The sequence below is a fragment of the Sturnira hondurensis genome, unplaced genomic scaffold (assembly GCF_014824575.4).
Source record: "Sturnira hondurensis isolate 20B ecotype Veracruz unplaced genomic scaffold, ASM1482457v3 Scaffold0010128, whole genome shotgun sequence".
NCBI lineage: Eukaryota > Metazoa > Chordata > Mammalia > Chiroptera > Phyllostomidae > Sturnira > Sturnira hondurensis.
The window spans coordinates 31,370,956-31,382,633 of record NW_028082759.1 but is presented as its reverse complement, the minus strand read 5'-3'; positions in this window follow the sequence as shown (position 1 = coordinate 31,382,633).

The window sequence follows — 11,678 nt, the reverse complement described above, 5'->3', positions numbered from 1 at the left end:
CAATAAATTCTGGAGTGATGTCCATTATTACTCAATGCCAGGAACCGTACACGGTACACTGTTAAGTGGGTATCTCCATATTATTTTTCTAAATTATCATTTAGCTCTCACAACAGCATCTGTCGAATAATCGTTATGTCTGTCCTTTCTCACTCAAAACATTCTGTTAAATAATTAAGCATCTTTCTAGTTTATATTCTTCCTTTAAGCTAGCTGTATAATTTTTAACTTTGCCATTTTTATTAGTAAGTAGCACCTTCATTAATTCAATAAATATTTATTGAGCAGCTGCTAAGTATCAGTCCTAATCATTAGTCCTAGTCATTAAAACAGACGAAGAGGTACAAAGAAAGTGTGGTCAGGTACACTATTTTATGGTGAGTTGTCACCAGATTTCCTGATTAAGTGCCAGTTGAACAGAAAATTGAATAAAAGTAGGGAAGGAGCTCTGTCACTATTGGGGAGAAAAGCACTTCAATCTGAGGGGAAAGCAAGGGTGAAAACCTTGATGTTCAAGCAGAACTGACACATTTGAGCACAGGCAGAAAGGCCAGTCTGTCTGGAGCTAAGTGAATGGGAGGAAGAAGCAGGAGAGGAGGCTAGGAAGAGGCTGCAACTGGGTGACTCCATGCAGTGGACCCCTGGAAGGCCTGTGGCTTTTATTCACAGGGAGATTAGGAAATACGAGGAGATTCTAAGCAAGGAAGTGAAATTCACTGACCCTACTGACTGCTTCTTTGAGAATAGACCATTTAGGGTGAAGTTCAGGTGTGGGCAGGGCAAGAACAGAAGCTGGGCCACTAACTAGGTGAGGGTTTCATGATGGGTCAGAGATTTTGGGAATAATCGTGCGAAGGGATAGTGAGCATTTGTTGTGACCCTCCAGAGAACTAGAGTGTCAACTTCTTTGTCTTTAAAATCTTGGTATCATCCAGCCTAGGGCTTGACACTATATCCTACAAATGGCCCTTGAACGAACTCGTTCATTGGACTATCAGGACCACAGCTTGTTGGACTTCCAGGCCAGAGATTGCTCCCCTCTGCTACTGTCTCTTTACTTCTGGCCCCTCCCCTCAGAGAAAATGTGCCAATCACAGGGAAAAGCAAGTGTGAAAATATTGGGATGTGAATAGGACTGGCACATTGTTTTCTGTTCTTTAGAGCTTTTCCTAAACGTTCCTTCTGGCATGCCTTTTCCATGGGCAACTCTCTGCCTTTCCAACCCTGGCGAATGTTGAACCATCCACTTGTTTAGTTGACAGATATTTACTGAGCGTCTCATATCCATTTGGGCGCTCTTTTAGGCCTTTGTAAGTAAAACAAGCAACGATGCCTGCCCTCAGGAAGATTACATTCTAGTAGGGAAAGAGAGAAAGTAAACAATAATCACAAAATGCCAGTCAATGGCAGGGTATGCTAGAGGTAAGCTACGCTGGGGAGAGACGGTAGTAGCGTAACAGGGATTGGGGCTCAGAACGGGCGGTCGGGGCGGTGCGCTTGGAGCTGGCCGCAGCTCAGATTCACAGTGAGACGCTAGACCTGCTTTCATGCTTAAAACAAGCCTTCTGCGCGCTGCTCAGTTTCTTTCCAGTCGGTGTCTTACTAACTTTCTCACACAGTGGGAAAATAGGATTCCTAGTTTTGAAAAGCATTACAGCATATATTCACATCAGCAATTTTCAACTTTTCCCATCTCATGGCACACATAAACCAATTACCAAAATTCTGCAGCACACCAAAAAAATATATTTTTCACTGATCTGACAAAAAACGGGTCTAATTTTGATTCATGTACACTAGACAGCAATTGTTGGGTTGGCTATTGTCAGGTTTTCTTTGACAATGTAAAGCAAAAGAGGTCAGTGCCCCTGGCTGAATCGATAGGTATTGCATTTTTTTTTCAAAATTCTTGTGGCGCACTCATTGAAAATCACTGATTTAGGTAGATTTTATAGTTCACATAGTGTTTTCATACTTAAAAAATACTTGTTTGACCTCATGTCATTGTTTGTGTTAGATATCATTCCCAATCTTATATATATATATATATATATATATATATATATATATATATTGGGTTGACCAGATCGGNATATATATATATATATATATATATATATATATATTGGGTTGACCAAAGAGTCTGTATTTAATGTTTTTCCATAGAATAAAAGACATATTTTCATTCTTACTAATAACTTTATTGATTTGAATATGTTGAGTATGTCAGCTCTCTCCTGCATGGTATAACATTGATTGTTCTCAATTTATGTCTGGGTTTAATCATGATCAATTTCAACCCATTTGCCTAGCCATGGAGCATTGTCCAGTGAGAAATTTCCAGCATGAAACTTTGCAAACCACTTTTGACACATTCAATCAGTCACAGTACCCTCTCCATACACTGCACAAATCTTTTTTTTGCATTTCAGCTGCATATTTACCTTTCTTGAAGTAATAAGGCATTATATGCTGAAAATGTTATCTATTACCTCCATCTTCAATATTAAAATAGCTATGCAAAAATTCATAAATGTTGGTACTTTTTTAATGCATGCTGATATGACAGCTGTCTCAATACAATCTAAAAAAATTGTCTCCAATGAAGTTAAAAACAAGTAAGTGCTACTAAAACCATCTTATGAAAAAAAATTGAACTTTTTGGCCAATCCAACAGACATAGTGAGATAAATTTATAAGATATAATGTAAAAAAAGGAACTGACAGCTGCAGAATTTATGTCCTATAGTGACTTTTAATATAAATGAGGGTTGTTTTTTTTTTGCTTTGGGTCATTATTCCACCAATGCATACAGTATACACATAGTTTCAGCAAACTGTGTAGTTAAGTACATGTTAGCATGAATTAAAATCAAGAGAAGCAATACTCACAGACTTTAATATTTTTCATGAGTGATATATATTGGATCAGAAATCTTAGGGTTTATAAAATCAAATTTGTAAAAATGAGATTTGTTATTTTGTTTAATACATAGATAAAGAATGAGAATGAGAAGGAGAATGAGAAGGAAATTGACTCAGATTTTATACAGTTGCAGGAGCAAACATTGAAGGGGGCCTGCTGATGGCAGGTCACTTGCAAACTGCACATTAGGGTGACCCCCCACCCCAAAAAGGTAGCTTCTCCGTAGAGAAGAAGGCAGCCTCCAGAGTCTCCAATCAGTCATTGTTAGGAGAGTCAATGTCGCCTTAAAATTTCCTTTACGCTGCAACATTTCTCTATTTTGCTCCGGCATTTTAAACCTGGTTCTTGGTAAGTTGCTTTTGTATCTAATACAAAACCGTGTTTTCTTAAGCGTGTTCAATATAATCCTGTGTCTTTGCTCGATACATTAATATGATGGGAACAATGATTCATCTGTTTTTAACAACAATCAATAAATTCCTAACCACTCAGTTTAATTTTTCACAGAAAGGTGGGGAAGGAATTTTAAATTAGCTAGGTCTACATAGTCTTCCACAGTGGTTGATACAGGACCCATTCTAGAACATTAAGAAGTAACAGTCAAAATGTGACTAGTCCAACTGACTTCAGACAGCCTCCCTTTGATGCGAGACACTATGAGTCTCCTATATGTTCTATGGCAACGTTAACGCTGGTAAATCTCTCTCCCTCTAAATTGTAATACTGTCATCGTTGGTCATGTACTGGAGCAATTACCCCATCTCCTTCTACCATGGAAAACTACAGGAAATCACTCAGCTTTCCAATAGTCACATTTTCTATGATGAACCCTGTCATAATATGAGTTAATATTCCCTTTTGGCTAGTTTATTTTACTTAAGAAGCAAATTACTCCTTTAAGAAGAAGTATAGAGGATCATGAAAAAATCTAAATATCTAAATATCCAAATGGCATACCAAACACAATTTAAAATAGAAGCCGAAGTCTCCGATACATTTATTGCTGTTTGCCCTGCTGATTACCCATAGAAAGTGCCTATCTGATGTTGTCCATTGAGTTGGGTTGCATGATTTCATATGACAGCAGAGGGAAATGACTTGGAAAATACAAAAATAGTGTAAAACTTTAGAACAACAGCTTAAAGTGTTTAATGAACTATAAACAGCTTCACTGTTTAAATATCTCTGAGCACTGCAATGACAAAGAACAGCAAGGAAGGAAGGAAGAGAAAACTGTGCAGTTTATAATTAGAGCTATTAGGAGGACAAAAGTGAATACAGAAAGCAGCTACTAAATCAAGCTGCTCACCAAACCTTATACAAAACATACATACCTGCGGGTGCATCTACACTAGCCCTTTAAAGGGAGATATGTTAAAGCACATTCATACCTGCTATAAGAAACAAACATCTATTATGCCAAAAGAATGCTCTCCATTATGTGCAATAACAACTGTATTATACATCACCATGGTGGGCCTAATTGTGGTGTAACTGCTGGTGCTGTCAACGCTAACACTGCAGGAGAATGGACCCTTTCTGAGTACTTTCAAAAATGCTTGGTGGGAAACAAAATGTTCATCAGTGAATTCATGTCACTTCCTAATCCATTTTATTTGTCAATAATGCATAAACATGCCTAACATAGATATGTGGAAGACTTTTCCCTTTTACTTATATATTTGGGAGATTTTGAGCAAAAAAAAAATGAGTTGCTTTAGGGTTATAGTGAGCTACTTGGGTTATTAAATGTGGTTTGACATGGAGTCTTAAAAAAGCCATGTGTGAACAAGGGCAAGAGAGGCTGTGCCAGAAACATGTCACATATAGTACATGTGACATGGACTATAGTACTATAGTCCTTATAGTACCCATGACTCATAATCAAACAAAATAAAACAAAGAGAACCCAATGCTGTATGAGGTTCAGTACATAGTTTTATATTCCAGTTATCTTTACTGCCTTGAATAACTTCTACATCATAGTCTTATAGTACAGGGTGTCTTCAAAGGCAGTGGCAAAATTCAAATATGAATAAGTTCAAGGGAACGTACATGGATTTCAATACAGATAAGTTTAATGGGAGTATGGTGTCTATTATTTTGATATCAAAGATCTTTGATCACAGCTGAGTTCCCTGTGGCCTTCGTGTTTGAGAAGGGCAGGCTGGAGAGTGTCTGGATGTTGGCCCAAACCTTGTCTTATTACTATCAAGGTGGGTGGCATTGGGGGTTGACTCCACTTCTCTGAATCTTGGTTTCCTCTTTTATATGATACCGATTATGTTACCTAGAATACATATATACATATAAATGGAAACACACGGGCACCCTACATAAAGGCCATGGACCCTGATAAATCAACTACATTGTGTTTAGTTTTAGCACAATTTGTGAGCCATGGGAGGAATAAAAATGGATGTAAAGCAAAGCTCTGATCCATAGAGTAAAATTTGTGAACTGAAATATGATATTCAGTCTAATAGGCAGATATATATAGTTTGGCAGAGAAGAGTTTAATTCTGTCAAAAAGGCAGGAAGTAATCCCTGAGTCAAATCTTGAGGAAATAGTGGCCATGAATTGGTAGAGATGGTTTTTTGGCTAAATGAACTTCAACAAAGGAGAAGAGAGAAAAAGCTCTGTTTGTCTCCACTAAGCTTTCATCGTGAAAATTTCAAATCTTTACCAGTGTTTGCAGGGCTGTTGTCACTGCCCATCCCACTGAAAAGTGCTAGCTCCTATTTTAGAAAGACAAAAGCAGGCTGTGAGTTGGGCAGTTCCTCCATTTTCCCCTCCCTAACTACCTAGATGTAATCGACACTAAGACTCGTCTAGCCTCCAGTCCAGTACAGAAATCTGTGTGTTCTTTACTTCCTGACTTCATCCTGGCCTTTTAAAGCTATCCCCTTCTCACTCCCTCTACACTTGCTATAGCTGCTATATTCTTAATTTTGCTTGGTCCTTCTATTTTTAGCCCCTCCCTCTTTACTTGACCCTCGTGAGTCCTTCTCTGCTGTCTATAAATGCACCTAAGTATCTCTCTTTATACATATATTTTCCCTCTACTGCCCACGTTTTCTCTAATTAGTTTCCATTTTTCTTCACTGTTATGCTCTTTAAAGAATATTCTTCTGCAGATCTCTAATCCCCTTCACCTTTTACCTTCAAGTAGCCACGTCCCACTGTCCACCACACCGTAGGACCTTTCCTAAGAATTAATCTCCAAATCCAAGCCAGTCTTCATCTGTCCTTGATGACTCTGTGATACTCAACACCACTGACCACCTCCCCACTTCTTGGCCTGGGTCTCAATTATTTTTCAATTACTCTTAATTTTTCTCAATTCCTTCTTATCAGTCTTCACACATTTCAATGCTGGCTGAGGACTAAATTCTCTCTAGTGTTTTCTCTTTACACTGCTCTGAACCTTGCTCTTTCTCAGAACAATTTCCCTTTCTCTCTGAGATTCAGCTACCACTCTCCTCTGACAGGCTCCAAACAGGCATCTACAACCTCTGTCTCTCGTGAGTGCCAGACTTGTATCCTCAGTGTCTACTAGCTCTCCACCTTGAAGTCCAGAGGCACTTTAGAAGCAGAATGTCTGTTTCTTCTTAATGGCTCTCTCAATGAATGATATCAATCTCAAGGCACTAAGGTGGATCTAAAAAATAATCTTAACATTTCCCCTCATTATTCTCTGAAACCACTTAACACACCCTCCAGGTTGTATACCTATAGCATCTTGAGTATCTACCACTCCTATCCCTCACACCCTGGTCCAGGCCAACAGTGGTTTTAAAAATGGTAGTTTAAAATCCTATCATTTCTTGTTTGGATTTTTGGCATGAATTTTCCGCCAGCCCTGTCACTCTTATATCCATCTTCCATGTATCTTCAGAGAATTCTTTAAAACTCCCCTGGTTAGAGGTGCTACTTAAGGTTGCCCTGGCTGGCATGACTCAATGGATTGAGTGCCAGCCTGTTAACCAAAGGGTGGCTGGTTCGACTCCCAGGCAAGGCACCTGCCTGGGTTGTGGGCCAGGTAGCCAGCTGGAGGTGCATAGGAGGCAACCACACATTGATGTTTCTCTCCCTCTCTTTCTCCCTCTCTTCCACTCTCCTTGAAAATAAATAAATTAATAAAATATTTTTAAAAATTCTTCTTAAAGAAAAAATGTTTAAAATCCCTACTGAATTAGTTTTCTGAAGCTGCTTAACAAATTACTGAAAACTTGGTGGTTTCAAACAACAAAAATTTATTCTGTCAGTATTCTGGAGAAAAGAACTTCTAGAATCACAGATTCTAGAATCACAGATTCTAGAAGCCTGAATCCGAGGGTCAGCAGAGCCATGCTCACACCACAGGCTCTAGGGGAAAATCCTCCCTTGTCTTCTTTAACTGCAGGTGCCTCCAGGTATCCTTTGCTTTGCAGCTGCATTGCTCTAATCTTTGCCTCTTGGTCACACAGCCTCCTGATAAATCTTTCTGAAAAAATAACTAAAGAAAGCTTCCCTAATTTGACGGAAAAAAAATAGACATGCAAGTCCAGGAAGCACAGAGAGTCCCAAATAAGATGGATGCAAAAAGGCCCATTCCAAAACATGTCATAATTAAAATGCGAAAGGTTAGAAATAAAGAGAGAATATTTAAATTAGCAAGAGAAAAGAAGTTAGTTACCTACAGGGGAGTTTCCACAAAACTATCAGGTGATTCCCCAGAAGAAACATCGGGCTAGAAGGGATTTACAAGAAATATTCAAAGTCATGAAAAGCAGGGACCTACAGCCAAGATTGCTCTACCCAGCGAAGATATCGTTTAGGATTGAAAGGCAGATAAAGAGCTTCCCACATAATAAAAAAGTAAAGGAGCTCATCATCACCAAGCCATTTAATATGAAATGTTAAAGGGACTTTATTTTTAAAAAGAAGATCAAAATTATGACCAATAAAATGGTAATAGATACCTATCTATCAATAATTGAATTTAAAAACTAAGAAAACAAGGAGAACAGAGACAGAATCATGGATATGGAGGATGTTTCGATGGCTGCCAGATGGCAGGAGGGGTGGGGGGAATTGTTGGAGAGGTGAGGGGATTAAGAAGTACCAATAGGTAGTTACAGAATAGCCATGGGGATGTAAAGGACAGCAGAGGAAAGGGAGTGCTGAAGAACTTATACACATGACCCATGGATGTGAACAATGGTGGGGGATTGACCTGAGGGAGTGGGTGCTGGGTGGGGGGGAACAAAGGGGAAAAATCAGGACAACTGTAATAACATAATCAATGAAATATAATTTAAAAATGTTGCCTTTTGTTGTTGCTGATTTTCCAGTTTGTATCATGCTTCTGTCAGTGCCTGTGTATGCAAGCATTATGGCACTGTGCACCACCTGGACGGGAGAAGCTCTAAGTGAACATGGAGCATCTTACGTTTACTGTGTTGGCTAGTGTTGGTGACTGAGGCCTAATTTTGACAGTATGAGGATGCCAGAGCCACTGGTTTCTGGATCATCTCTGGAGCCTGAGAAGGCCCCAGGGGCACTGTCTCCTCACCTTATTAACTACTTACTTCCCAACTATAATTTCAAATGAAGAGTTAAATAGTGGAAGTTAGGCAACCAACTCAGACATCTGTCTTCTTCATTTGACTGTGAGTAGAAAGATATTTCAAGGGAAGACACATTTCCTCTTTGATGAATAAGAATGCTATACATGTATGTACCGTTTGAAGAGTGAATGTAAGGAGATATCCATATCATGTTTCAGTAGTGGCAATTATGAAATAAGGCATGAGAAATGGTATAATTCCTTGAGCTTTCCTGAAGGACTCTCCTGAAATGTAGGTATTGCTTTGATTATTTCTTCAACAAAATGAATATTTATTCTCTCACAGTGAGTAGGAGAATTCCTTCTGTGAGAAGGCATACCTTGTTCCCCATCTTTTTTGGAGAGAAGCTCTGAAAGACCTGCTCTGGGGCAGGAGATGAGGCAGGCAATGGGGCAGGCTCTGGGCCTGTGTGAATGGATGTCTATGCCACCTAACAGAATGGAATGAGATAGGACCTCTGAGGAACATGAAAGCTTAAATTATAAACAGTATAAAAACTCAACAGGACCTGGTTTGAATGTATCCGGGTCAAAACAGGGTCAACACATGATGAACAGGCTTATAATGGACATCGGAATGGCACAGATAAGTTAACTCACTTATACCTCACACTTTCACTTATAATATGATCTGGGATACCTTATAATAATGGACAAAAATAAAATAAAATGTACAATAAAAAAGAAAGGAAGGAAAGTCATGAGAGGAGAAAATTCAATGTTATTTTTATTATGCTTATAATCAGAATGTAAAAAATCTCATTAGTGCTCCAAGAAAGAAAAATGTGTACCTGATTCCAAAGGACAATGTCTTCACCACGGCAAGGCCAAAAGTCATTTTAACAGAAATATTTCTTTCAACTGACCGAAATAAAAGTTGAAGGAAAGAAGGAAGTATAACTCAAGAAAGACATGCCCACAGAGGGAAAAACTGGTGTGTTCTAAGTTACACAGTTTTCTGGTCGTCTCATCTGATCCACTGACAGGACTTTAAAAATTGGTGATAGGGGACCCATATCTTTATCTCTGGCCAAATCTTAGATCTTCTCTTTTTTTTACTGCCTCTAATATATTCAGTAATTGTTTTTGAAATTTTCTGTTTCTAAAAAAAGGGCAGTGGGAAGATTTCATGACACAGTAGAAACAGGCTTGTTCTTCGTTTCATTGTAAGTCCAGTTTAGTACTTACTAGATGCATGTTCTTGCCAGTCTACTCAACTCCTCTGAGCTTCAGTTTTTTTAAAGATTTTATTTATTTATCTTTAGAAGGGGAGGAGAAAGGAAGAGAAAGGTCAATATATGGTTTCCTCTCATACGTTCCCTGCTGAGAACTGGGAACCCAGGCATGTGTCCTGACTGGGAATCGAACCATGATTCTTTGGTTTGCAGACCCATGCTCAATCCACTGAGCTACACCAGCCAGGTGAGCTTCAGCTTTATCATTTTTCAGTTACAGACAGGTTGAATGCTTGATTTACTCCCTTATTAAATAGTCACAAATGTCCAATACGTAAGTGTTAAAAAATAAGCCAATGTTAAAAAGTTCCCTTTTGTAGCCACTTGTTTTTCCATAGGCAGAGACAATGTCAGGGCGTGTTTCAGTGCATGAAGGACTAAAGCAAGACTCATGCATATATTTTCAAAACCTAATTTGAAGTATATCCTGAAAATGTAATTATGGAAATTAGGAGTCCCACAGACTCTGCACTGCACCAGTCTGCGGAGAAAAGGGAAAGGAGATGAAGGGGCTAAATTAGACAGCATCAGGACTTCAAGAAGGAAAGAAGGGAAAGGACTGGGAAAAGTCAAAAGTGGTGAGGAATAAAATAATCCTACCAGTAGAGGATCAGTTGAGTTGGATGTCTAAACAACACACATCGTTGAGGTTCTATGCTACAGGTTAATCTTGGAGGTGTCAAAAACATACAAGCATTGATTGAGGTCAGGAACTGCTGTTATGTCAATTCATATTAATCACTACGTGGGCATACAGCACATGCCATGCCGTAGTATTTGAATAAAAATAAAGGGATAGGTTCACGCCACTTGGAAAATCATTAACACTAATATCAAGACCTGCTGAACTCCTCTGTAATGATTCCTTTGCTGCACTGCTGTCAGTCTTGGTCCATGGTGAAGATTCTCCTAGCCTAGTATTAGCTGGTCCATTACCTTCACCTTCTTTAGCCTCCAAGTTCTCTCTGCACTCTGAGTTTATTCAAAATGGTAGTTTATGGGGCCGGCATTTCTTGCTCCAGCAACCTCTTTTTTTGCAGCTTCAGGCAAACTATCGATTCTGATGGACACAATTTATTACACCTTGGGAACATTTGCCAGTCACACTTTTCTACAAATGCAGCATGCCAGCACAAAACAGAATCAAGTGCAATCGTGCTTTATTTCTCTTATGACAAGGCAAAAAAAGAAGAATAGGGCACAAAAAATTGCACCAACCTAGCTCTATCATTATAGAACAAAATATGAAGCAATTAAGGAAGCACTCAGTAGAGCAAACCCATTATAGAACATGCAAAGTAGAGCCTACTGGTACCTTGAAGTCAAAGTGTGGAGAAGTCAGGCTGAGACCACTAGCAATATTTGAAGGTTCATGAGCCATAGTTGGAAGTTCACTACATCACACCACACCACAGACCCACTCAAATAGTGAACAGAGTTCATCCAGATTCTTTTAATATATGTTTGACTTAGTAGCTTTGTATTTTCTCTTTTCACAAGCTTTTCAACTCTTTCGAATCACTGAAGTATATTTTTGTGTACTGAAGACAAATTTATTACACTGCTAAGTGTTCTGAACATCACCTGGAAACTTAGAAACAGTTGACATTCTCCCATAGTGTTCAATAGATCTAAAATAGCCCCATACCAAATGGTATGTACATTTAGCTTGTTGCATAAATTTTTGACAAAAACAGGGCTTTCAGTTTCAGGTGCAGCCATATGTGAATTAAATGAGTATTATGTATGTCACAGTACCTTGAAATTTAATGTTCATGCTTAGTCACAAGTATAGCATATTTTTTTTATTTTAAATCAGGTTCTTGTGTGTTCCACATGCATATCTAAGAATGCATTGGTGCATGTCAGTGACAACAAGAAAAACAACTGAATCAAGAAAGAAAA